At 42.9% G+C, this 27,497-nt stretch overlaps 1 protein-coding gene across 1 annotated transcript in view; it reads left to right on the top strand.

Annotated features, from left to right (window-relative positions):
* Positions 1–549: 549 nt before the first annotated feature.
* Positions 550–27,497, top strand: part of LOC140485460 (scavenger receptor cysteine-rich domain-containing protein DMBT1-like) — a 101,402-nt gene continuing 74,454 nt past the window's right edge. Inside the window, exon 1 of the mRNA XM_072583663.1 lies at positions 550–640. The gene's annotated coding sequence lies outside the window, so the exon portion shown is untranslated. The remainder of the gene's footprint in view (positions 641–27,497) is intronic.

Here is a 27,497-nt window from a genome sequence, read left to right as displayed (position 1 = left end):
GCATTTTATTAAAATGTGTCAATTTTCCCAACTTGTCTTTTATACCCAGGTTAACAAAGGATTAATAAGAATTAGTCTTTATCACAAATAGATTATTACTACAGATAAACAACTATGAACTGTTGACGTATAACTCTCAACTACTTAAAACTCTCAACATCTTTAAAAATTCCCTGTATGTGTATGTAGCAAACACAGCAAAACATTTCTGGTTATTGGTGGAGGGAAAGGCAGTTCAATGGGCCCTATCCCCAGGATTTACAAAGATGATCCTTTTGAGTGGCCATCACTTGGTGCTCCTTGACCTTGCTTCTCCTTACTTTCACTTGCCAGAAATAAAGTGACTGGTTCACAAATTAAAAGACTGACTTTTTGGATAAAAGCAACAGCTTACAGCAAATGATGAAGGAAAACAAACTGCCTTTCTTTAGGCTTTAGGTATTTTAACTGCAGAGAGAAAGATAGCACCTCTCTTTCCAGAGATCCAAAGTCATCTGGCTATCTTGCGCAGAGTTGAAAAATGTAGTGCTGGAAAAACACAGCAGGCCAGGCAGCATCCGAGGAGCAGGAGAATCGACGTTTCGGGCATAAGCCCTTCTTCAGGAATGAGGCTGGTGTGCCAAGCGGGCTGAGATAAAAGGTAGGGGGAAGGGAATTTGGGGGAGGGGCGCTGGGAATACAATAGGTGGAAGGAGGTGAGGGTGATAGACCGGAGAGGGTTTGGGGGCAGAGAGTTCGGGAAGAAGATTGCAGGTCAAGAGGGCGGTGCTGACTCGGGAGGGGAGGGGAAATGAAGCTGGAGAAATCTACATTCATCCCATGTGGTTGGAGGGTTCCTAAGTGGAAGATGAGGCGCTCTTCCTCCAGGTGTCGTGTGGTCAGGGTCTGGCAATGGAGGAGGCCAAGGACCTTGGCAGAGTGGGAGGGGGGGGTGGAGTTAAAGTGTTCAGCCACGGGGCAGTTGGGTTGGTTGGTGCGGGTGTCCCAGAGGTGTACCCTGAAATGTTCTGCAAGTAGGCGACCTGTCTCCCCAATGTAGAGGAGACCACATCGGGCGCAGCGGACACAGTAAATGATGTGTGTGGAGGTGCAGGTGAATTTGCGACGGATATGGAAGGATCCATTGGGGCCTTGGAGGGAGGTGAGGGAGGAGGTATGGGCGCAAGTTTTGCACTTCTTGCGGTTGCAGGGGAAGGTGCTGGGAGTGGAGGTTGGGTTGGTGGGGGGTGTGGACGTTCGAGGGAGTCATTGAGAGAGTGGTCTCTCCGGAACGCTGATAGGGGTGGGGAGGGAAATATATCCTTGGTGGTGGGGTCTGTTTGGAGGTGGCGGAAATGATGTTGGATGACACGATGTATCTGAAAGTTGGTGGGGTGGAAGGTGAGGACCAGTGGGGTTCTGTCCTGGTTCTGGATTAGTGGTGCTGGAAGAGCACAGCAGTTCAGGCAGCATCCAAGTAGCTTCGAAATCGACGTTTCAGGCAAAAGCCCTTCATCAGGAATAAACCGAACTTCCCAAATGGCCTCCTTCTTCAAAGACTGCAATTTCCCCTCCGACGTGGTCGATGATGCTCTCCACCGCATTACTTTCCGTACCTCCGCCCTTGAACCCCGCTCCTCCAATCGCCACCAGGACAGAACCCCACTGGTCCTCACCTTCCACCCCACCAACCTCCGGATACATCGTGTCATCCAACATCATTTCCACCACCTCCAAACAGACCCCACCACCAGGGATATATTTCCCTCCCCACCCCTATCAGCGTTCCGGAGAGACCACACCCTCTGCGACTCCCTCGTCAGGTCCACACCCCCCCACCAACCTAACCTCCACTCCCAGTACCTTCCCCTGCAACTGCAACAAGTGCAAAACCTGGGCCCACACCTCACCCCTCGCCTCCCTCCAAGGCCACAATGGATCCTTCGCAAATTCACCTGCACTTCCACACACATCACTTACTGTATCCGATGCACCCGATGTGGTCTCCTCTACATTGGGGAGACAGGCCGCCTACTTAGGGAACACCCCTGGGACACCGGCACCAACCAACCCAACCGCTCCGTGGCTGAACACTTTAACTCGCCCTCCCACTCCGCCAAGGACATGCAGGTCCTTGGTCTCTTCCATCACCAGACCCTGACCATATGACACCTGGAGGAAGAGCGCCTCATCTTCCACCTAGGAACCCTCCAACCACAAGGGATGAATGCAGATTTCTCCAGCTTCCTCATTTCCCCTTTCCCCCACCTTATCTCAGTCCCAACCCTCGGACTCAGCACCGCCTTCTTGACCTGCAATTTTCTTCCCGACCTCTCCGCCCCCACCCCCTCTCCGGCCTATCACCCTCACCTTAACCTCCTTCCACCTATCACACTCCCAACACCCCTCCCCCAAGTCCCTCCTCCCTACCTTTTATCTTAACCTGCTTGGCACACCCTCCTCAATCCTGAAGAAGGGCTTATGCCTGAAATGTTGATTCTCCTGCTCCTTGAATGCTGCCTGGCCTGCTGTGTTTTTCCACCACCACATTTTTCAACTCTGGTCTCCAACATCTGCAGTCCTCACTTTCTCCTGGCTATCTTGTTCACACCAACAAGCCATTCAACTACTTGGGAGTTAATCACAAGTGTTGGCAGGCAGAAGACCTTTGCAGTGGACAACTGGTCATCATGCTATAGACCAATCAGCTACATGCTGCTGACAGAATCTCACCTGATGAAAAGCTCATGCTCAAAATATCGACTCTCCCACTCCTCAGATACTGCCTGACCTGCTGTGCTTTTCTAGCATCACACTTTTTGGTTCTGAACTCCAGCATCTGCAGTCCTCACTTTCTCTGAGAATCTCACTTTATACATAGTACGTATGGCCAGTTAGTTTATAACTACTCTCCCCCACTGGATGAACAAACAACAGGGCAAACAGCATTTGCAGCAAGTGTTGATAGCTTGCTTTTAAAATGTTCAGTAATCCCTTCCATATATTTTTTTTAAACAGTCCTCTTCTCATTTCAGTCTACAATCAAAACTACTGAAAAAATTGTTCAAAAATATACAGACTGTCCAGCTTTTGCAATTCCTAGTGCTTCCACCGAGTAATGTTCTATATGGAGGAGTACTGATTCATCTGGCACGGGTGGTACAGCAGCAGTCTTTTTTGCTGCTATTTGATGCAATACTATGTAAAGGACTCTCAGAACAACTCTCAAGTGACTGTATACCACTGTGCTGTTACATTTGGTGGTGGAACAGAACAATAGTGTTGTATGAGGCACATACAGTATTATTGTGTCAGGCTTGACTAGTCTGTGAGATCATACTTATCATAGAATCCCTATAGCTTGGAAGCAGGCCATTCGGCCCATTGAGTCCACACCGATCCTCTAAAGAACATCTCACCCAGACCCACCCCCCTACCCTATCCCTGTAACCCTGCATTTTTTCTACCTTGCCCGCACATCCCTGAACACTACAATTTAGCATAGCCAATTCACCTAACCTACACATCTGTGGGAGGAAACTGGAGCACTGGGAGGAAGCCTACGCAGACACTAGGAGAATGTGCAAATTCCACACACAGTCACTCAAGGCTTGAATCAAACCTGGCTCTCTGGCACTGTGAGGCAGCAGTGCTAACCACTGAGCAACCATGCCGCTCTAAATCAATCAAGTTTTTTTTACTCCTCAATGGGAAAACACCAACAGAATCAGTCTCCTCTTTAATACAGGAAAAAAAAGAGCAGAGTCCTTCATTCACACTGATCCAGCTCCCTCAGGTCTGACACTCTCTTGTTTTTTTTACCGGTCCAGCTCACTCAGAGTCAGCTCTCAGAGTAATCCGAACCTCTGACACTCCTGTCTTTCTTTCCTTTCCCCCTACACTACCCCCTAAAAAAAATGAACAGGAGCATCAGGGGTTCTGTTTGCTCTGAGCTGCCAAAAACAAATGTGTCAGACATCCTATAAGAAAAAGAACTAAAACTTGATTGATTGAGCCCTCTTAAGAAGGGCACTGCTTGTCACTGGCCACTCGGGTGTTTCCTTTCTTCCTGGTGGTGGAAATTGAATAAAGATTTACACACTTGTTCTTCACTGTATCTGACGCCTGCACACACACGACATGGGTGCTGGGGAAAATATAAGCACTACTGCTGGAGTAATTATATATGTGCACTGCCTACAAGAGCAGGTTAAAGGCAGCGACTAACTCAACCCTTGATTTCCCAAAACTTGTTCAGTATGTACAAAGCTCAAGTGAGAAGTGTGATGGAGTACTCAGCACTTGCCTGGATGGATGCAGCTCCAACAAGACTCAAGAACCTTGACAGTATCCAGGACAAAGCAGCCTGCTTGTTTGGCACCACATCCACTCAGTGCATGACTTCTCTTCAGTGTGCTCCATCTACAAGATGCACTAGAAATTCATCAAAGATGCTTAGGCAGCTCTTTCCAAAACCTCAACAATTAACACCTACAGCAGGTACATGGGAACCATTCCACCTCCAAGTTCCCACCAAGCCACTCGCCATCCTCCTTGATATGTTGCCGTTTCCTTCAATGTTACTGTGTTAAAATCTTGTAATTCCCTCCCTATTGATATTTTGGGGGAGTCTCCCTACATTACATGGACTGCTGTGGTCCTCTAGGGCAGCTAGGGATGGCAATAAATGCTAGCCCATCAATGCTCACATTCCATGTGTGAGTTTTGTTTTAAAAAAAGAGAAACTTTCCAGCCCATCATGTTGAGAAGACAACAAGCCATAATGTTTAATAAAAACTGAAAGAACTGCAGATGCTATAAATCTGTGGAGAGAAATTAAAGTTAACATTTAAGTCAAGTCACACTTCCTCATAACTTTGCCATGTTGTACACTTGAAACAATGTGGGTGGCCTGGTACATGAATCCCAGAAAGTTACCATATGCTTAGGAAGGCAAAAGGAATGTTGCTGGTTATTGCAAAGGGAATGGAATATAAATGTTATATGATTTGCTACAGTTGAGCATTGGTGAGACTACATCTAAAGTACCTTTTATAGTTTCAGTTGCCTTATCTAAAAAGAGGAGATAATTGCAATTAAAGCAGCATAAACAAGGTTCACTTGATAGATTCCTGGAATGAGGGGCTTATGAGGAAAGATCATACTGATTTGACCTGTATCCTTATGAGTTTAGAAGAATGGGAGGTGATCTTCTTGAAGCATATAAAATCCTGAGTGAACTGAACAGCATGAATGCTAAAAGAATATCTCCTCTTGTGCAATGGGAAGATGACAATGAGTCTGAGTAAGTGACCCAAATGTTAGGTGCTGAGCTACTTGAGGGTGGAATATATGAAGACACTGTTACTTTGGCTTAGAATCATGCCTAATGCAAAGGAAGGGCATTGGACTCCAGCACTCAGAACTATCTCAGTCCTAGGCCATTCCTGCAGAGGTTCCTCAGGCTGGTGTTTTTCACATACCTATTTTTAGCTGAAGGGCTTATGCTCAAAATGTCAATTCTCCTGCTCCTTGGATGATGCCTGACTAGCTGTGCTTTTCCAGCACCACACTCGTCAACAGTATTGCTATGGTCAATACAAATTCAACCTTCACAAACAGAGGGAGTTGGAAAATACCCTGCCAATGTTTAAAAAGCGGAAAATAAAATTTTAAACTGCTTCCAGATGGGTGGAGAGAATAGGGATAAATATTTGTTTAAAAATTCATAACCTATGAGTCAGTCTCATAAAAACTGGACAATGGTATTGGCTGATAAAGCTATAAAGGGTAAAGTTGAGTAATGTGGACCTCATAGAAGGGGATGGACTTAGTGAATTCTGCAAAATAAATCTTTATTTTCTTTCAAAATGAGCAACTTCTACAACGCCTTGTTGAATTTCAGCAAGGCATTTGATAAGGTTCCCCATGGTAGGCTCATTCATAAAGTCAGGAAGTATGGGATACAGGGAGATTTGGCTATCTGGATTCAGAATTGGTTGGTTGACAGAAGGCAGAAAGTGGTTGTAGATGGAAAGTATTCTGACTGGAGGCCAGTGGTGAGTAGGGTCCTGCAGGGCTCTGTTCTTGGGCCTCTGCTCTTTGTAGTTTTTATAAATGACTTGGATGAGGAGGTTGAGGGATGCGTTAGTAAGTTGCCGATGACATAAAGGTTGGAGATGTCGTTGATAATACCGAGGGCTATTGCAGGCTGTAGGAAGACATAGGCAGGATGCCGAGCTGGGCTGAGAAATGGCAGATGGAGTTCAACCTGGATAAGTGCAAAGTGATGCTTCTGTAAGGTCGAACTTGAATGCTGAATATAGGATTAAGGACAGGATTCTTGGTGGTGTGGAGGACAGAGGGATCTTGGTGTTCAAGTGCATAGATCCCTCAAAGTTGCCACCCATGTGGATAGGGTTGTTAAGAAAGCATATGCTGTTTTTGCTTTCATTGACAGGGGGATTGAGTTTAAGAGCTGCAGCCCTACAAAACACTGGTGAGACCACACTTGGAATATTGTGTCCAGTTCTGGTTGCCCTATTATAGGAAAGATACAGAGGCTTTGGAGAGGGGGCAAAGAATGTTTACTAGGATGCTGTCTGGACTGGAGGGCTTGTCTTACGAAGAGAGGTTGAGTAAGCTCGGACTTTTCTCGTTGAAGAGAAGGAGGAAGAGAGGAGACCTGATTGAGGTATACAAGGTAATGAGAGGCATGGATAGAGTCATTAGCCAGGGCAGGGTTGACTGGCACGAGGGGTCATAGTTTTAAGATGTTCTTTATGCAGAGAGTTGTGAATGCATGGAATGCGTTGCCAGTGGTGGTGATGGAAGCAGAGTCATTAGGGACATTTAAGCGACTCCTGGACATGCACATGGACAGCAGTGAATTGAGGGGTCTGTAGGCTAGGTTATTTTAATTTAGATTAGGAATAATCCTTGGCACAACATCATCAAATTATTTTTTAAAAATGAGTTACCAGAAGGATGTAGATCTTTGCACAATGGGCTGGCTGATACTATACTTGCAACGGTTGATTTACTTCCTGCTGTTGCTAAAGCAACTGGAGGTGTATCTGAAAATGTCCTTTTTCTTTTTCCTTTGCTCATGGGTACTGTACCAATGGAAAAAAAATTACATACCCGCAGATTACGCTTAAAATACTAGGCTCCTCGTTAAAATTTTTAAATTGCTTATGCTGATACGTATTTCTTAGATTGGAAGATTGAAACATGCTGCAATTTGGTTTGATGTTCAAACACTAATAGAATAAAATAATATTGAGTGCAGGAGTTGAGAGATCATGTTGCAGCTGTACAGGACATTGGTTAGACCACTGTTGGAATATTGCGTGCAATTCTGGTCTCCTTCCTATCGGAAGGATGTTGTGAAACTTGAAAGGGTTCAGAAAAGATTTACAAGCATATGACCAGTGTTGGAGGGTTTGAGCTATAGGGAGAGATTGAATAGGCTAGGTTTGTTTACCCTGGAGCTTCAGAGGCTGAGGGATGACCTTATAGATGTTTATAAAATCATGAGGGGCATGGATAGGATAAATAGACAAAGTCTCTTCCCTGGGTTGGGGTAGTCCAGAACTAGAGGGCATAGGTTTAGGGTGAGAGGGGAAAGATATAAAAGAGACCTAAGGGGCAACTTTTTCACTCAGAGGGTGGTATGTGTATGGAATGAGCTGCCAGAGGAAGTGGAGGAAGCTAGTACAATTACAACATTTAAAAGGCATCTGGATGGGTATATGAATAGGAAGGGTTTAGAGGGATATGGGCCGGGTGCTGGCAGGTGGGACTAGATTGGGTTGGGATATCTGATCGGTATGGACGGGTCTGTTTCCGTGCTGTACATCTCTGACTCTATGCAAACATGCACAAACACATGCAAATTCAGGCCACGGCACGCCCGCCACCAAACACCCCCGTATCTTATTGAAGTCTCGATAACACATCCGCAATCATGTTTTTGCGACTTGCCACATGCTCAATCGTAAAATTGAGTGGCTACAACAACAAGCTCGATCTAAACAGTCTGGCATTTTTGTCCTTCAATTTTTCCACAAATGTCAATGGGTTATGATCAGTGTAGATGATTGTCTAAGCTGCATTGCTGGTAATATAAACACCGAAAAGTTATAATGCCAACACCAAGCTTGAAGTCTCTTTCTCCACCTTTGATGAACGTTCAACTTCCTGGAAAAATACCCAATGGGTCTTTCTATCCCTTTGTCATCCTTGTGCAGGAGCACCGCACAGACACGCACATCACTGCCATCGATAGCCACCTTGAAAGGCTTTGTGTAATTCAGTGTGACTAATACTGGGGCAGAGGTTAACACAGATTTTAGGCTGTCAAATGCTTTTGACAGTCCGCTGTCCACTGAAACTTCTTGCCTTTTTTTAACAATTCGGTGAGTGGAGCAGCCACACTGCTAAAGTTCAACACAAACTTTTGGTAAAATCCACTCAACCTCAGGAACCGTAGTACTCCTTTTTTTTGTCAACGGTGTGGGAAATTCCCCAATAACTTTTTTTTTGCATCTCGTGGGGCCATTTGTCCATGTCCAATAACATGGCCCAGGAAGGTGATTTGGGCTTTGGCAAATTCACTTTTAGCTTGGTTTGTCACCAAGCCTGCCTTCTGAAGTTGATCGAACAAGTCAGATAACTGCTGCAAATGTTCTTTCCATGCGTGACTAAAAATCACCAGGTCATCAATATACACCACACAGTTGGGTAGTCTGGCAATGACCTTATTAGTCAGTCTCTGAAATGTGGCTAGAGTGTTTTCATACCAAATGGCATGATTTTGAACTGATATAGTTCATTTGGCATTACGAAAATCAAAATCACCTTTGATGTCTCTGACAGAGGTACTCACCAGTAGCCTCTGAGCAGGACCAGCTAAGTAATGTAAGTTGCTTGTCCCACTTTTTTGACAGTCCTCCAATCGTGGAATTAGATATGCAGCAGTCTTTGTAATGGCGTTGACTTTGCGATAGTCCACACATAACCCTTGGGTATCATCTGGCTTTGGCACCATGACTATGGGTGAGCTCCAGTCCCTGTAACTCACTTCGTTTATGCCATCTTGGAGCATGTGCTCTATCACCTTCTGAACGTGTGCCAACTTTAGAGGGTCATGTCTATAAGGATGTTGCTTAATCGGAACAACATCTCCGATATCTACATCATGCATAATTAGGTTAGTACTTCCCAGTTTATTTCTGCATATCTCCCCATGTAATAGTAATAACTTTTTCAGGTCATTTCAATTTTCTTGTGGAAGGTAACTCAATACTTTATCCCAATTTTTGACAACTTCCTCATTGTCCAATTTGATTTGAGGAATGTTCAATTCAGAATCCTCTGAACTTGGTTCTTCCTTCTGTGCTGTAATCATTAACACCTTCTCCTCTTGCTTTCCTTCCCTACCAAAATACCTTTTCAGAATATTCATATGACACACTGTGAGATTGCTTCCTGTCTGGAGTCCTTATCGAGTAGTTCACCTTACTCAATTGCCTCTCAGTTTGATACGGTCCACTAAGCCTTGCTTCTAAACATTCACCTGTCACTGGAAGTAATGCCAGTACCTTATCCCCAATTGCAAAATTGCGAGATTGTCATTTCTTATCCACTTCCTATTTCATTGTATGCTGTGATACCTTTAAATGCTGTCTAGCCAACTCTCCAGCTCTATCTAATTATTCACTAAAATTTGACACAGAGTCCAAACGAGTGGTCTCTGAATTCTGACTTATTAACTTCTTCTCCTTAATAAATTTTAATCGTCCTCTTATTTCATGCCCAAAGCCAGAGACCCAGGTTCAATTCCTGCCTCAGGCGACTGACTGTGTAGAGTTTGCACATTATCCCCGTGTCTGCGTGGGTTTCCTCCTGGTGCTCCGGTTTCCTCCCACAGTCCAAAAACGTGCAGGTTAGGTGAATTGGCCATGCTAAATTGCCCATTGTGTTAGGTTCAGGGGTAAATGTAGGGGAATGGGTCTGGGTGGGTGCGCTTCGGCGGGTCGGTGTGGACTTGTTGGGCCGAAGGGCCTGTTTCCACACTGTAAGTAATCTAATTTAATTCTAAAAGCTTAATTCAAATGGACTGAATTTGTTTGATTCATTTGGTGCATCTCTGATCATAAAAAATACAAATGGAACTCCCTTATCCCAATCATCTGGATAATCCTGACCATAAATTATCAACATGGTCTTCAGTGTTTGATGCCATCTCTCCAGTGCTCCCTGCATTTCCAGATGGTATGCAGTACATTTGAATTGCTTTATTCCAAAGTTATCCATAAAATCCTTGAATGCTTTGGATGTAAAGTTTGATCCTTGATCTGACTGGATTGCTATTGATAGTCTGTATCTAGTAAAATATTCAAGTAATTCTTCGACAACCCTTTTAGCTGTGATGGTCCGTAGTGGGATTGCCTCTGGAAATCTAATTGACACATTTATTGTTAATAAATACTTATTCCCACTTTTTGATTGAGGTAGGGGACCTACACAATCAATCAAGACTTTGTGAAAGATTCTTCAAGTGCTGGAATAGTTATCAAAGGTACAGGTTTTATTACTGCCTGTGCTTTTCTGATTAGCTGAAGTGTATGACATGTCTGGCAAAATTCAACTACATCTCCGTGCAGTCCAGGCCAGTAAAAATGTCTTTGTATTTTAGCCTATGTTTTCCTCACCCCTAAATGACCTCCAAGCGGTAGCTCATGTGCCACTTGCAGCACCTCTTTTCTATACCCTGCTGGTAAAACAATTTGATGAATCTCTGCCCTTTTCTTATCTGCTTGAATGTGTGATGGTCGCCATTTCCTCATTAAAACATCATTTGTTAAGTAATAACACATAGGAAGGCATTCAGTTTCTTTCTGTGTATATGCCTTTTGATATAACTGTTTTAACTCCTCAGCTTTCTGCTATAATTCAATCAGCTTAGCAGAGCTAAAAATACTTGCATGCTTACCTATTTGCTCCTTCTCTGTTCCACTAATTTGTTCAAAGAAAGTTTCAGATAACACTGTATCAGCTTCCTCATCTGTGCCATTTGATCTCTCTTGCTTCAGCTTGTGCCTCTGTGATCTTGTGATCACACAATCAAGGAAAATTCCTGGAAAAACATTCTCCATGTCTTCAGTTGCCTACGTCTCCACTGGCAACTACTCAACTAGAGTAGGCAGCATGCCTACTGGTGAATCAGCTATAACATTTACAAGGACAAATTGTATTCCTGGAGTTGAGAGTTTGTCCAGTAATCCTACCACAAATTCTCCACTCTTCTTTGGACTCTCTACCCTCACTTTACATAATTGAGCATTTTTTGTCTCACCATGGATTCCCGTTACCACAACGTTTTCTGGCAATAGTCTCTCAGGAGTACCTATCTCCTCATCCTTCAGCATTACAGATTGAGAGGATCCTGTGTCCCTTAATATTGTAATGTCCTTACCTACATCTCCTGGCCTATGTGAATACACTTTAACCTTGCATGTATATTCTTTAAGCAGTCTGGCCCTTCCTCCTTAATCAACCTCTGATCATCTTGTACACTCTGAGGCAGTTGTCTAACTTCCCTTGTGCTTTTTGTTACTAGTCCAACAAAACTTCCAGGCTTGTCTGGTTTTCCTACATCTGGCTTTCTCCTAGCCCACCAACGCTCTGATTTTGTGTGGCCCACTTTATTAGAATGAAAACACTGGAGCTTTTTAACTTTGTCCCCCTCAAGGGTTTCTTTTTTACCCTGTGGTAAGTTCTCCATGTGATTTTCACTGAGATCTACCTTTCCCTTTCCACATGAGGATTTCTCTTTGCCCCAGTTTCTATCCCTCATGGACTGAAATTGATTCTGGAAGCCAAACCGTGTTTTATGGACCAGCTCATAATCATCAGCCCCTTCAGCTGCTAACCTTGTTGTTTTAACTGTCTGCTCTTCCACATGAGTTCGCACTACTTCCTCACTGAGCCTACTCTCAGCTTTTGTCTCCAGCTTTTTAAGCTGACTTTCCTTTTTAAATGGAGCTCAAAAACTCTCGTTTTCTTTCCCTGCTCTATCTTTATCCCCCTCTTCTACTGTTCTCTCTTTTTCTCTCTGTTCTGCTGCTGTCTCTTTTACCTTCTCTTCTGCTTCTAATCATAACTCAAACTGTTTCGTTTTGGCTGTCCTTCCCTTATCTCTCACCTTTAACTCAGGCTGCTTTATTTGCAATTGAATTCTTGCCATCTGTATAGATTCTGATGGTTTCTCCAGCAAGTTTAAATGCTGAGCTACTGCTGTAATTATCTCTCCTCACAGAAGCAGGCAGTTCCAATTCCAGCTTCTCTGCTAATTCTTGCAACTTGGTCTTATTCACTTTTTGCAAAACTTCCAAAGTCACCGCATCCACATCCAGAAAACTTTTGGCGACTGAAAGAGCCATTACTATCCCAAGCTTTGTCTACCCAACCAAACCAACACCTGAAATAAAGACACTAGCACCTACCTCTCGCTATTTAAAATCCTGCAAAGAGCCTCCAATCTGTTATGGACTAAGCCAGACCACTCAAAACATTCTTAAGCAGGCAGCTCAGACCATAACTTTGTACATTTACTGAAACAAATTGCAATGAAGATTACCCAGATTAAGTTAGTGAGGTTGACCATTAGATTTTAAAACAGACAAGCATTTATTTACAAAATTACGCAATGAAACACAAAGAACAGAATAAAGAACCCCTACAGAACTCATTCTATCCAAACTACACTTAATTATGGCTGTTCCAAATATACACAACAGTCCCAATAAGCAAACTCCTTTTAAAAACCCAGTATAAATGGAACACATGCTTACAGGTTGAAGTTGAAGGGCAGGAAGAGAGCGAGAGAGTTTCCGCACAGCTCACTGTTGAACTCCTCACCAGTTCAAACTGAGCTAAACTGCTTAGCTCAGCTATAGAGCTGACCACTCTCCTTTCATTCTACAGATCACTTCTAAAACATGACCACTTTGGCCTGACATCTCATCTGTTTACATACAAACAAAAGGCCTCTCAAAATCCTTTTCATGTCTGTACCAAAACAGACTGATCGGAGCCTGGCCTGGTTTATTACTCCTCTGAAAAATATCAAGGACAGATCCTCCTTGAGCCAAGGAACAGCTTTTAGAAAAAAAAGGATTAGCTTTGTGACACCCCATTCCTGGTAACATCAATATAACCTGCATCATGTGATTGCAGCAGCCATGTTTTAGATCAGCAAAATCAATTATCAAATTTGAAGTATAGATTTTAAAATATTTAATGATCTCTTTCATGTCTTATCAACCTCACCTATTTAATTATTTCTTCTTAAGATTAATATTAGTCAAGGCACTCTGTGGAGCTGTATTACATCCAGTCTTGCTGTGTGAAATTTGGTTGAAATTTCAGTTGAATAAATCAAAATAGCAATAGAAAATGCCAGGGTATTGAACAAAAGCCCATTGTTGTCCATCTAGTAAACACTTATACAGTACATACATAAAAGTTATGACTTTTATTTGCGAAGGAGTCCAAACTAGTAGCCATAAATATAAGACAGTCAGCAATAAATACAATAGAGAATAGAAACTTCTATCCTCAGAGAATAGCGATAACATGAAATTTGCTGTTGAATGGAATGGGTGAGGCAATTAACATAAACTCATTGAAGGAGAAGTTGTATAAGGTGACAGAGAAATGAATAGTTGATGTGGTGAGATGAAATTAGTTGGGAGGAAGTCTATGTGCAGCAAAAACAAAGGGACTGACAAAACAGAAAAATGCTGGAAATACTCAACAATTTGGCAGCATGCATGGACACAGAAACAGAGTAACATTCAAACTGATAACCTACTATAAGGATCAGGAGCAGATGTAGATCATTTTGCCTATTGAGTCTATTCTGCCATGCAATGGAATTATGGCTGATCTGATAAACCTCGCACAACACCAGCTTATAGTCCAATAGGTTTATTTGAAAGTATAAGCTTTTGGAGCACTGTTCCTTCATCAGGCAACTCAGGGTGGCACGGTGGCTCAGTGGTTAGCACTGCTGCCTCACAGTGCCAGGGATCCGGGTTCGATTCCAGCCTTGGGTGACTTTATGGAGTTTGTTTACAAGTGTCTGCATGGGTTTCCTCTGGTTTCCTCCCACGATCCAAAGATGTGCAGGTCAGGTGAATTGGCCATTCTAAATTGCCATAGTATTCAGGGATGTGTAGGTTATGTGTATTAGTCAGGGGTAACTATAGGATAATAGGGTAGGGGAATGAGTCTGGGTGGGTTGCTGTTTGTAATGTTAGAATGAACTTGTTGGGCTGAAGGGCCTATTTCAACACTAGGGATTCTATGATCTCTGATCTAACATAGCTAGTGGGGCCGGATCAATCGAAACCTGCATCTCCATTCTAAGTGATTAAAGACTTAACAGAAATCTAAGTTTGTTCAATACATCACATCAGTTATCTGACACTATAAATTCTGTGTCCTGTGATCCTGCCCCACGAGGTACCTGACGAAGGAGCAGTGCTCCGAGAGCTCGTACTTTCAAATAAACCTGTTTGACTATAACCTGGTGTTGTGTGATTTTTAACTTTGTCCACCTCAGTCCAATACTGGCACCTCCATATCCTGATAAACCTTGACCACTTTCATGCTTTTCCTCATAATGACTTCTTTTCTGATTAAAAATGTCCATTTCAGCCTTGAAAATACTTAAAACACAATATGTACAGCCTTTTGCCATAAATAATACCACAGATTTGCTCTCATCTGATAAAGAATTCCTTCACATCTGTCTTAAATTGGTGACTGAGAATACATTCTCTGGTCCGAGATTCACCCACAAGGGAAGACTAACTCTCAGTATCAACCCTGTCAAGCCCACTAAAATCTTTATGTTTCAATAAGGTCATCTTTCATTTTTCTGAACTTTAATGAGTTAACAACTCCTCAAAAGAAGATCCCTCCAAATCCAGGACCAACCTCATGGACCTTTGGATTGTCTCCAATGCCAATGAATGTTTCCTTTGATAAAGGCACCAAAACCGTTCACAGTATTTCATGTGAGTTCTTGCTATGCTTTGTATAGGTTTAGGAAAACATCCCTATTTTTATACTCTCTTCCCTTTGAAATAGAGTCCAACATTAGATTTGTTTTCAGAAGCCTTTTTGCAGTTAGGTAATATCAAATTCCTCAATGCTTCCTTCCAAAGTGCATAAGCTCACATTTTCCCACATTGCATTCTATGTACTAAGTTTTTGCCCACTCACTTAATCTGTCTATATCTCTCTGTAGACTCTGTCATCTTCACTACATGCCTTCATAGGTACTTTTGTGTCATCTGTAAGTTGGCAATAATACATTCACTTCACTTCAAGTCATTAATTATAAATAATGATAGCCGTAATACTGATCCTTGTGGCACTCCACTAGTTGTGGTTTCCATCCTGAAAATACCGCCCTTACCCTAAGTCTGTCTTTTTACATTCTCCAGAAACAGCCTTAGCAGATGACATTGAGTGTCTGACTTGACCGGGTTGGAGGCAGTGTGGACTTGAGGGAGAATAGACAGGTTTTGAATCATCTTCCATGCCCTAGTCATTGCACAACTCTTATAATTTTTATAAACGTCATACGGAGTCACATAGGAAATCACAATTTCAAAATTGGATTAACAGGGTGTTAACTAAAGGGCCTGTTGTTTTGACCTGGTCCTCATTGAATGTCCCTTCACCTCAATCTCCAAATCCCCTCCTCCTGGGTCCTGATCTCTAACAACCACCTCCTTCAGTTTCCCGATGTCCAACCAGCTTCCTCTCAAGTCCTGATCTCCCTTCCCAGATTCCCATCTTCAAACCCCTCCTCCCCCCAGAGCCCCATCTCCAAACCCCTCCTCTTCTTGGGTCCCCATCTCCAAACCCCTTCCCCCACCCAGATCCCCATCTCCAAACCCCCCCTCCTCCTCCTCCAGGATCCCCATCTCCAAACCCCCTTCCTCCCAGATGCCCATCTCCAAACCCCTCCTCCCTGCTACCCATATCCAAATGCTCCTCCTCCAGGATCTCCATCTCCAAAACTCTACTCTAGGGTCCTGATCTCCCTTACTATCCCAATTTCCAACCCTCCCTTCTCCCAGGTTCCGATCTCCCCTCCCATCCTAATCTCTAACTCCCTTCCCCGAGAGTCTTGATTTTTCCTCCCATCCCAATCTCCAACAGCCCCTACCCTAGGTCCTGATCTCCCATAAAACCTCATGCATAGGCAATAGGCACAAGCGTCTCCCTAGAACATATCACACATGCTCCTTGGTGTCCGTAAATGCAGCTAATAAACAATGCTGACAGGCAGGAGGTTGGAAGAACACAGCAAGCCAGGCAGCATTAAGAGGTGGAGAAGTTGACATTTCAGGTGTGACCTTGCTTCAGGACTGGCGTGGGTGTAGGGGCAGCTGTGAACTACAGCTGCACAGAGAATTGAGTAGCAAAGAGATATTTGAGACAAATAGTATAGAAGCCATTCTATCAGAGGGGTTAGATAAAAGAACAGACAGTGCCTCTGAAAAACTGTGGGAAACAAAGCTAATGAGGGCACATAGGTATTGATGTATGGGATTTATACGTGCTGTAATATGTAAATATGAAGGTGTTTTGTATCCTACCAGTGTGGGCTTTAAACTTGCCAGTATTAAGACTCTTGTCTCTGAGAATGAGATAAGCAATTGTAATCATGTTTTCCTAAAGTCCTATTACCAATTTTTCAAGTTACTCCATAACAGTGACAAAAGAGTATGGTTGTTTATAATACCTGAGGAAAATTTGCATCCCCACCTGTCAATGTTCCCTCTAATTTGTGTTGTTATACAAAGCCTATTCATTACAATACAAAGTATATTCCAGTTTTTTTGCGTGTTGAGCACACACCTCTTCAATGTGGCAAATGGTGAGAAAATTGCATGGTTTATTCTATATTGCTGCACATCTCTGATATGCTACAACAGAGGAAACATTGTAATTTACTGAGGACAGCAAAATGGCACGAGAGTTACACAAAAAACAACAAACTGCAGATGCTGGAAATCTGGAAAAGGGTCACTGAATCCAAAATGTTAACTCTGATTTCTATCCATACATGCTCCCGGACCTATTGAGTTTAAAGAAAGAAAGAACAAAGAAAATTTACAGCCCAGAAACAGGCCCTTCGGCCCTCCAAGTCTGAGCCAATCCAAATCCACTGTCTAAACCTATCGCCCAATTCCTAAGCATCTGTATCCCTCTGCTCCCCACCTACTCATGCATCTGTCTAGACGCATCTTAAATGAATCTACCATGCCAGCCTCTACTACCTCTGCTGGCAACATGTTCCAGGTACCTACCACCTTCTATGTTAAGTACTTGCTGCGTGAATCCCCCTTAAACTTTTCACCTCTCACCTTGAATGCATGACCTCTTGTTATTGAATCCCTGACCCTGGGAAAAAGCTTATATCTATCTACCCTATCTATACCTCTCATGATTTTGTAGACCTCAATCAGGTTCCCCCCCTCAATCTCCTTTTTTCTAATGAAAACAAACCTAACCTACTCAACCTCTCTTCATAGCTAGCACCTTCCATACCAGGCAATATTCTCATAAACCTTCTCTGCACCCTCTCCAAAGCGTCCACATCCTTTTGGTAATGTAGTGACCAGAACTGTACACAGTATTCTAAATGCGGCTGAACCACCGTCGTATACAATTTTAACATGACCTGCCAGTTCTTATACTCAATATCCTGTCCGACGAAGGCAAGCATACCATATGCCTTCTTGGTCACTCTACCCACCTGTGCAGCAACCTTCAGGGTACAATGGACCTGAACCCCCAGATCTCTCTGCTCATCAACTTTTCCTAAGGCTCTTCCATTTACTGTATAATTCGCTGTAGAATTAGACTTCCCAAAATGCATCACCTCACATTTGCCTGGATTGAACTTCATCTGCCACTTCTCTGCCCAACTCTTCAGTCTATCTATATTCTCCTGTATTCTTTGACGGTCCCTTATGCTTTCTGCTACTCCACCAATCTTCGTGTCATCTGCAAACTTGCTGATCATACCAACCTGGCCCCAATATACCAGCTGCTGCAGCGGACAGCTGGAACTGACAACTGGAAGCGGCAGATACAAATCATTATAAATGCCGAAGGAAAGATCACAGAAGCGCTTCACAGGAGGCTCCCAAGCACTGAGGATGTCACCTAGACAAGGGACGAAATGTCTGCAACACAAATTCCCAGCTCAGCAAACAGAACCACAACAACACTCCCTATATATGCATTCAGAAACTGTCTGTTGGGTTACAAATAAAGAAATAATTTCACCATTATGTATTAAATGAAAAAGTTTCTCCAAAATTCCCTTATTGAGTTTATTGATAAGCACCTTCTTCAGAACTAACCGTGGTTTGGAAAAGACAGTGACTGGTCCCGAAATGTTAACTGCCATTTCTGCACAGCTACTGCTGAGCTTCTTCAGCAATTCTGTTTTTGTTTCAGATTTCCACCACTTGAATGTGGAGACTAAATGTAATATTTCCAAATTTATGGCTAATATAAAGCTAACTGAAAATGTGTGTTGTGAAAAAATATAAAAAGGTTTCAGGAGTATTTGGGCAGACTTAGGGAATGGGCATGAATATGGCAGATGGAACATAATGTGGTTAACCACTTCGTTGCTAGGAACAGATCTGAAGAACATTTCTTAAATGGTAAAAGATTGGAAAGTATTAGGTTTTGATCTGTTCAATTCATCGTCACACACTCCCCCAAAAGTTGCGTCATCAGCATATGTATGACCAACTCCCGGCTGCTTTCACTTCTGATGAACAGTGAGTGAATTTGAAATGTTAACTGTGTTTCTATGCACAGATGCTGCCAGACTTGCTAAGTACCTCCAGCACTTTCTAGTTTTATTTCAGATTTCCAGCGTTACCATTTTTTGTTTTATTTTAATCCCCAATTTGACGAGGAGATGAAGAGGATTTTCTCCTGGGAAGTTATTAGTGTTTGGAATCCTCTTCCACACTGAGCAACGGAAGCTGTCATTTGTGAATATATTCAAAACTGAAGTTAACAGATATTTGATTGGCAAAGATTATTGGGGCAGGAAAATGGAGTTAAAGGGACATTCAAAATTGTGGAGCAGATTTGAAGAGTAGATGTCCGGTACTTGCTTCTATTTGTTATATTGTTATGAGAGGGGAAAATCAATAATTTCTGGTCCTGTTCACTGTCTTGTGATGTCTTGGAGAGATAGGGTAAATCAGAGAGGTTTGCTTCTCTTGGTCATGGCTGACTATCTCCTGCTGAAAACACCATGTACATGCATGAGTAAGTGTGGTTAAATTAATGTGAATTAAAGTGATAGGATGACAGCTTGTGGTACTTTAGATGATAGGAAGCAGTGCTTTGAACACTCTGGCTCGTCCAGCACCTTTACTAAAGTCACTGAAAAATGGATGCCTGCATTAGTATCTCATGATAGAGGTCACATGACAATGGCAAATCCAGAGGCACATTAATACGGTACTTATACGGTACTTTGGGCGGCATGGTGGCACAGTGGTTAGCACTGCTGCCTCACAGCGCCAGAGACCCGGGTTCAATTCCCGCCTCAGGGCGACTGACTGTGTGGAGTTTGCACATTCTCCCCGTGTCTGCGTGAGTTTCCTCCGGGTGCTCCGATTTCCTCCCACAGTCACAAAGATGTGCAGGTCAGGTGAATTGGCTATGCTAAATTGCCCATAGTGTTAGGTAAGGGGTAGATGTAGGGGTATGGGTGGGTTATGCTTCGGCGGGTCGGTGTGGACTTGTTGGGCCGAAGGGCCTGTTTCCACACTGTAAGTAATCTAATCTAATCTAATCTTATTCTTGTACTAAGCATCATTCTTCTCATGCAAACAAAACAAAAACAAATTAATGTTATCCGAGTGATTCACTATGCAAATAACTGTTTTGATGCATTAGCAGATTGTTATTCTCATTAACTTCTGTACATACATTGCACACATATGATAGAATCTTACTGGGTCCTGAACAATGTGAGTTATGGTGAGAAATGTGGCAGAATCAGTCATGAAGCCCAGTGAGGCCGATCTCCAAGTTGGGAGCAACTTGCTAGATCTTTTAATTAAATTAGGTGACTTCTCCCTAGGGAGTGATGTGTTGCCTATTAAGGGGGCTTATTGTCTTTTAGACAATAGACAATAGATGCAGGAGTAGGCCATTCTGCCCTTCGAGCCTGCACCACCATTCAATATGATCATGGCTGATCATCCTTAATCAGTACCCTGTTCCTGCCTTATCTCCGTAACCCTTGATTCTACAATCCTTGAGAGCTCTATCCAACTCTTTCTTAAATGAATCCAGAGACTGGGCCTCCACTGCCCTCTGGGGTAGAGCATTCCACACAGCCACCACTCTCTGGGTAAAGAAGTTTCTCCTCATCTCTGTCCTAAATGGTCTACCCCATATTTTTAAGCTGTGACCTTCCTATTCATATACCCATCCAGATGCCTTTTAAATGCTGCAATTGTACTAGCCTCCACCACTTCCTCTGGCAGCTCATTCCATATATGCACCATCCTCTGAGTGAAAAAGTTGCCCCTTAGGTCTCTTTTCTATCTTTCCCCTCTCACCCCAAACCTATGCCCTCTAGTTCTGGACTCCCCCAACCCAGGGAAGAGACTTTGTCTATTTATCCTATCCATGCTCCTCATGTTTTTATAAACCTTTATTAGGTCACTCCTCAGCCTCTGATGCTCCAGGGTAAACAAACCTAGCTTTCCTTTATTGGTCAGAGTATTGAGTACAGGAGTTGGGAGGTCATGTTGTGGCTGTACAGGACATTGGTTAGGCCACTGCTGGAATATTGCATGCAATTCTGGTCTTCTTCCTATCGGAAAGATGTTGTGAAACTTGAAAGGGTTTAGAAAAGATTTACAAGGATGTTGCTAGGGTTGGAGGATCTGAGCTACAGGGAGAGGCTGAACAGGCTGGGGCTGTTTTCCCTGGAGCGTCGGAGGCTGAGGGGTGACCTTATAGAGGTTTACAAAATTATGAGGGGCATGGATAGGATAAATAGACAAAGTCTTTTCCCTGGGGTCGGGGAATCCAGGTCTAGAGGGGTCGGGGAATCCAGATCTTGGCCCATAATCTTCTAATCCTTTCCTATCCATGCATTCGTTCAAATGCCTTTTAGGGTGAGAGGGGAAAGATATAAAAGAGACCTAAAGGGCAACTGTTTCACGCAGAGGGTGGTACGTGTATGGAATGAGTTGCTAGAGGATGTGGTGGAGGCTGGTACAGTTGCAACATTTAAGAGGCATTTGGATGGGTATATGAATAGGAAGGGTTTGGAAGGATATGGGCTGGGTGCTGGCAGGTGGGACTAGATTGGGTTGGGATATCTGGTCAGCATGGACGGGTTGGACGGAAGGGTCTGTTTCCATTCTGTACATCTCTATGACTCTATGACTCTATAACCTCTCCCTATACCTCAAACCCTCCAATGCTGGCCACGTTCTTCCAATAGGAAGGAGACCAGAATTGCATGCAAGATATATTCATTGTTAGATTTTTGTGATTCATGCATAGGGACTTCAAATCCCTCTTGTATAGTTTGATGCAGTCATTCTCCATTTCAATAGTGTTCAACTCCTGTAGTCTCACTGCCCAAATACATAATGCTGCATTTTTCCACATTATATTTCAACGGCCACGTTTTTTTCCCATATGATTAGAAAATCATAGAGTCAAAGACTCATAGAGTCCTACAACACGGAGACAGGTCCTTTGGTCCAAACAGGTCCATGCTGACCAAGATGTCCATCAACGCTAACCTAATTTCCTGACCCTTGGCCCATAATCTTCTAATCCTTTCCTATCCATGCATTCATTCAAATGCCTTTTAAATGTTGTTAATGTACCTGCCTCAACCACTTCCACTGGCATATGCGTATCATCCTCTGTGTAAAAATGTTGCCCCTCAGGTTCCCTTTTATTTTTTCTCTTTTAACCATAAACTGATGCCCTCTATTCCTTGATTCCCCAATCCTTGGAAAAAGACTGAGTGCATTCACCCTATCGTGTCTCTCATGGTCTTATACACTTCTATAAGACCATTGAGTCCAGGCAACATCCTTGTAAATTTCTTCTGCACTCTTTCCAGTTTAATAACATCCTTTCTACAGCAAGGTGACCAAAACTGAACACAATACCCCTACTGCGGCCTCACCAACGTCATATACAACTGCAGCATAACTTCCCAATTCCATATTCAGTGTTCTGGCTGATGAAGGCCAGTGTGCCAAAAACCTTCTTCACTGTCTTGTCTACCTATGACTTCAGTTTCAGAGAACTGTGTACCTGAACTCTACCAAAAATCTCTGCAGACTCTTTGTGACATCCTCTCTACTTGTGTTCCTATCTATTTTTGTGTCATCCGCAAACCTGACTATAGTTCCTCATTCAAGTCATTAATGTAACTGTAAATAATTGTAGCGAAAGTGAGGACTGCAGATGTTTGAGATTAGAGTTGAGAGTGTAGTGCTGGAAAAGCACAGCAGGTCAGGCAGCATCTGAGGAGCAGGAGAATCAACGTTTCAGGCATAAGCCCTTCATCAGAAATTTTCCCTTCCTGATGAAGGGCTTTTGCCCAAAACATCGATTCTCCTGTTCCTTGGATGCTGCCTGATCTACTGTGCTTTTCCAGCACCACACTCTCAACTGTAAAAATACGGGGTAGACCATTTAGGACAGAGATGAGGAGAAACTTCTTCACCCAGAGAGTGGTGGCTGTGTGGAATGCTCTGCCCCAGAGGGCAGTGGAGGCCCAGTCTCTGGATTCATTTAAGAAAGAGTTGGATAGAGCTCTCAAAGATAGTGGAATCAAGGATAATGGAGATAAGGCAGGAAGAGGATACTGATTAGGAATGATCAGCCATGATCATATTGAATGGCGGTGCAGGCTCGAAGGGCTGAATGGCCTACTCCTGCATCTATTGTCTATTGTCCATTGTAAATAATTGTGATCCCAGCACTGATTCCTATGGCACTCCACAAGATACAAGTGGCTTTAAACTGCTCTGAACATTTCTGCTTTCCTTTTCAAGCAGCTCTGCTTCTATGCAGCTCTTTAATACTCAATCTCACCCCACTCCTACTGTGGTGTTACAAGTTAGCAGCACAACAGCCTCATTTGTACTGTGTCTTTATCAGACTAGTTGTAAAATGATGCCTGCAGTTAATACCTCATGATACATGTTACTTGACTACAACAAGCTAGTGGGCACCTAAGTACAAATATAGTGTGAAAGGTGATTGTATGTGGAGGACAGTATTTTGCAGCATAGTTGTGGAAGAGGAACTGAGGGCACATGCAAATATTGCTACGAAGGTTACTATTGATTCCTTCAGTAAGAGAACTTTTACTCCCCCAGCATTTACATATGGGAGTAGTTCATTATTAAGGCAGAATCTTAGTGAGATCGTGAGACGGCAACTCACCAACATGAGGAATTGGTTTGTCCTGGTATTGTTCTTTATCTGTTTTTCTGACACTGGTAAGTGAAGACCTTGCAACATCCTTATTCCTTTCTCCAAATTGTAATTTTTTAATGAAGGTATGAATCCATTGAGATTTTTCCTGAACTGTGCTCTATCCTTTCAGTATACTGTCAGGTGCTTCAATCTGACATCCATGGAATACTTATTCTAAACCAGATTCCTGGACCTGATGTGTTCACCCTGAATGATTGAGAGGGAAAATCAGTCAGCATTCCATTCTTGATTACTGTCCTATGACCCCTGAGTTACTGTGACAGGGTCCTTTTCTTGATCATTGCTCAGTGAAATTGGTACAGAACTATGGAAAGAGGGTGGGTATGAAGATTAGATATAGGTGGATACCAGTCTATGGGATGAAGACAGGCATTAGAAATAGGTTTGGATTTCATACAGTGCTGGGATGAGAGATCAGGGCAGTGGGATTAGTTATGGATTGATGCAGGCTGTGAGGGGAAAGAGCAGAGCGCAGTACGGGTTTGTTATCAAAGCAGAGCATTGGGAGAGAATGGAGTGGTGGGATTTGTTAGACATTGCGAGAAGTCTTTGGCGAGACAGTGGACAATGGGGATTAGTTTGGTATTGAGACATGGCTGTGTAAATAAAGTGGCAATAATTTAGAAATAAATTTTGGGGCAAGTGTTGGACTGTGACCAAATGGTGAAGACTTGGACAGCGTGGGCTGACAAGTGGCAAAGTTGCACATTCATATCACAGCTGATGGTCATCTCCAACAAGAGAAACTGTAACCGTAGCCCATCACAATTAATGGCATGACCACTGCTGAAGCCCCACTGTCAACATCTTGAGGGCTACCACTAATCAGGAACTGAACTGGACTAGCCACATAAATAATACAATAGCAAGTCAGAAGCTAGGAATCTTGTGACGAATAACTCACTTCCAGACTCCCTGATGCCTGCCCACTATCTTCAAGGTACAGGTCAGGACTGGTGAAATACTCCCCACTTGCCTGAATGAGTGCAACTTCACCAATACTTTAGCAACTTGACACCATCCAAGACAAAACAACCCACTTAATTGGCACCACATCCACAAACATTCATATCCTCTGCCACCTACACACATAAGCAGCAATGTGTACCATCTACAGGATGCACTGCAGAATTTCACCAAGGCTCCTTAGGCAGAGTCTTCCATAATGACATAGGATACAGGAACAGGAGGAGGCCATTTGACCCCTCAAGACTGCTCTGCCATTCAAAGGGATCATGGCATTCAAACCCACAGCCACCCAGAATGACAAGGGCAGCAGATAAATGGGAACATAACCAGCTAAAAGTTCCTTTCCAAGTCACTCACCATCCTGACTTGGAAATATATTGCTTCTTTTTTTTCCCTGTGGCTGTGTCAGAATCCTGGAACTCCCTCTCCAACAACATCGTGGACGTACCTACACCAAATTAATTGCAGCAGTTCATCACCTTCTCAAGGGCAATTACAGATAGGCAATAAATACTGGCCCACATATCCTGAATGAATTTTTTAAAATGTTCTGGAGTCATGTAGCACTGTGAGGAGAACATGGCCAATAAGGGTAGTTTGGTATTGGTACAAGGTTATGAGGAGAGAATTGGACAGTGGGATAAGTTTCTTACAGGATTGGGTAAGTGCGTGGAACGGAGGGTTTGGTATTGATACAGGGCAATGGGAGCCTGTGGGGCAATACAATTAGTTTTGAATTGTCTCAGGCAATGAGGACAGTGTGAGGCAGTGGCATTTATTTTGGATTGTTAAAGGGGATTGTAAGAGTATAAACACGTGGCTTAGGAGAGGGAGTTGGGTAGTATAAAGATGCAATATTAGATTAGATTAGATTCCCTACAGTGTGGAAACTGTAGGGAATCTGTTTGGCCCAACAAGTCCACACTGACCCTCTGAAGAGCAACTCACCCAGACCCATTCCCCTATCCTATATTTTCTCCTGTATTACGCAGATGTAATTGTGTGTCTCTCTGTCTGAAGGCTTGTATTGAGTTGAAACTGTGTGCTTGTGCATTGGTGCTTTAGCTAAGTGAGAAAGGGTATTCAACTGCCCTATTTTAAACCTGGCTTGATCAGTCACAATATTTTCTTATTTAGCACATAGCTATCACACTTCAATTGAATGCAGTCAACTCGATCAAAATGAAGGAGATCCAATTTCAAGGCTATCTTGAGTAAAAGTCATTGACTTTTGTTGTTTGTTAAACTTCAGAAAAATCAGATAATCCATCGGAAACACATGATAAACTTACAACAGACTGTGGGGAGGGATGCTTGTGTAGACAGGAAGGTAAAGCCTATTGAATTTAGAATTCTGAGGCTAATGGTTTAACTGTGTCTTGTTTTCTCAGGAGTGACAAAGCTTGCAGGTGACCTTGATTTCTTAGTGTATGGTCATTTCTCCAAGTTCCTTTTTCATCAGCTAGCTTTTGAGGTAGAGAGAGGGGGAAGAGAGAAAAACTTGTAGTGTCCTTGTTGTTAGCAATCTTTTTGCTGTTGATACATCGTGTCTGGTGTCTATGTTATCTCATCACAAGGTGGATTGTTGGAGGCAACGTTTCATCTCTTCAGTTATCAAGCTTGTGTGAACAGAACAAGAGGTGCTTGACGGAATTCCAAACAAACAATCCACTTGATGTTTCATTTGTAACATCATAAATACTTCAGAAATCTCTCATGTGGTTAGTTAAATAGTTTGTTTCATCCTGAGGACATAGAAGGATTGATATAATTATTCTGAGCACCTTGTAAGTACTTCAAAAACATTGCTCACAGATATTGTAAAAAAATTAAATTAATTTAATTAGAAATTCATTATAATCCTCCCCTTATATTGTCTTGTCAACTACACTGTGACTGAAACAGCAACAAATCCCCAAGAGAATGAAGACCACCCAAAATATCACATTCCAGACAGTGGAAATGCAGAAATTCTGCCTTCAATGCCATTCTTATTTCATTCTTTGGATCCTTGAGCAGCCTTTAGTCATAGTGTCCTGCTTCAATTTTCTTTATTAACTGAGGGAGCATGCAGCTTAGGCAATCTGCTTCAAACTGATCGCTCTCCAGCTCTGATTCTAAACATTTCTCGTTCTTGCATGAGGAGAAGCACGCTAGAACTCATGTACTAGTATCCACTGCTTTTCAAAAGTTCACTTTACGTCACTTCACTTTTACAAAAGAGCTACATTAGGACCTGTTTTCGCTAACTGAAAGAAATCCAAAGAGGATTATTGCTTTCATGCAAAAAGGTGAACTATTTCCCATATAAATTAATGTTTCTTCACTTTACACCATTTTGGCTTACAAGGAAGGCTCTACTTTCGGACAGCAGGGGATACCTGTATATTGATTGATTTATTGTTGTCACATATACTGAGACACAGTGAAAACTGTTGTTTTGTGTGCTGTGCAGGCAGATCGTACCATCTTAGTGGCTGACAGACTTTCAGTGCCTATTGATTAAAATCAAAATTTACTACAGCTGGTTTTGTATATTATGTATAGATTGCCTTGGTTTGTCAGATGATCACAGAAGCCACTTTAGGTCACTGGATGATCTATCTGGGTCTCCTGCAGTGATCCCTAGCATCACAGACGTCAGTTTTCAGCCAATTTGATTCACTCCATGTGATATCAAGAAACAGTTGGAGGTACTGCATACTGCAAAGGCTATAGGCCCTGACAACATTCCAATGGATGCCTAAGGAAACAGGTATTACTACTATGTCTCAAATACAAACTACCTCTCAACACCCCACAAGCCAGATGAACAGTTGAACAGAACGGTTGCAGGATGCTACAAGACCACGTCCGACTCCACAAATATGAGCGGGAAATTTCGCACCAAAAACTCCAAACACCAACGTGACTGACCAGGAATG

The sequence above is a fragment of the Chiloscyllium punctatum genome, chromosome 14 (genome assembly GCF_047496795.1).
Source record: "Chiloscyllium punctatum isolate Juve2018m chromosome 14, sChiPun1.3, whole genome shotgun sequence".
NCBI lineage: Eukaryota > Metazoa > Chordata > Chondrichthyes > Orectolobiformes > Hemiscylliidae > Chiloscyllium > Chiloscyllium punctatum.
The sequence above is the reverse complement of the archived record's forward strand: the minus strand, read 5'-3'. Positions and strand labels throughout refer to the sequence as shown.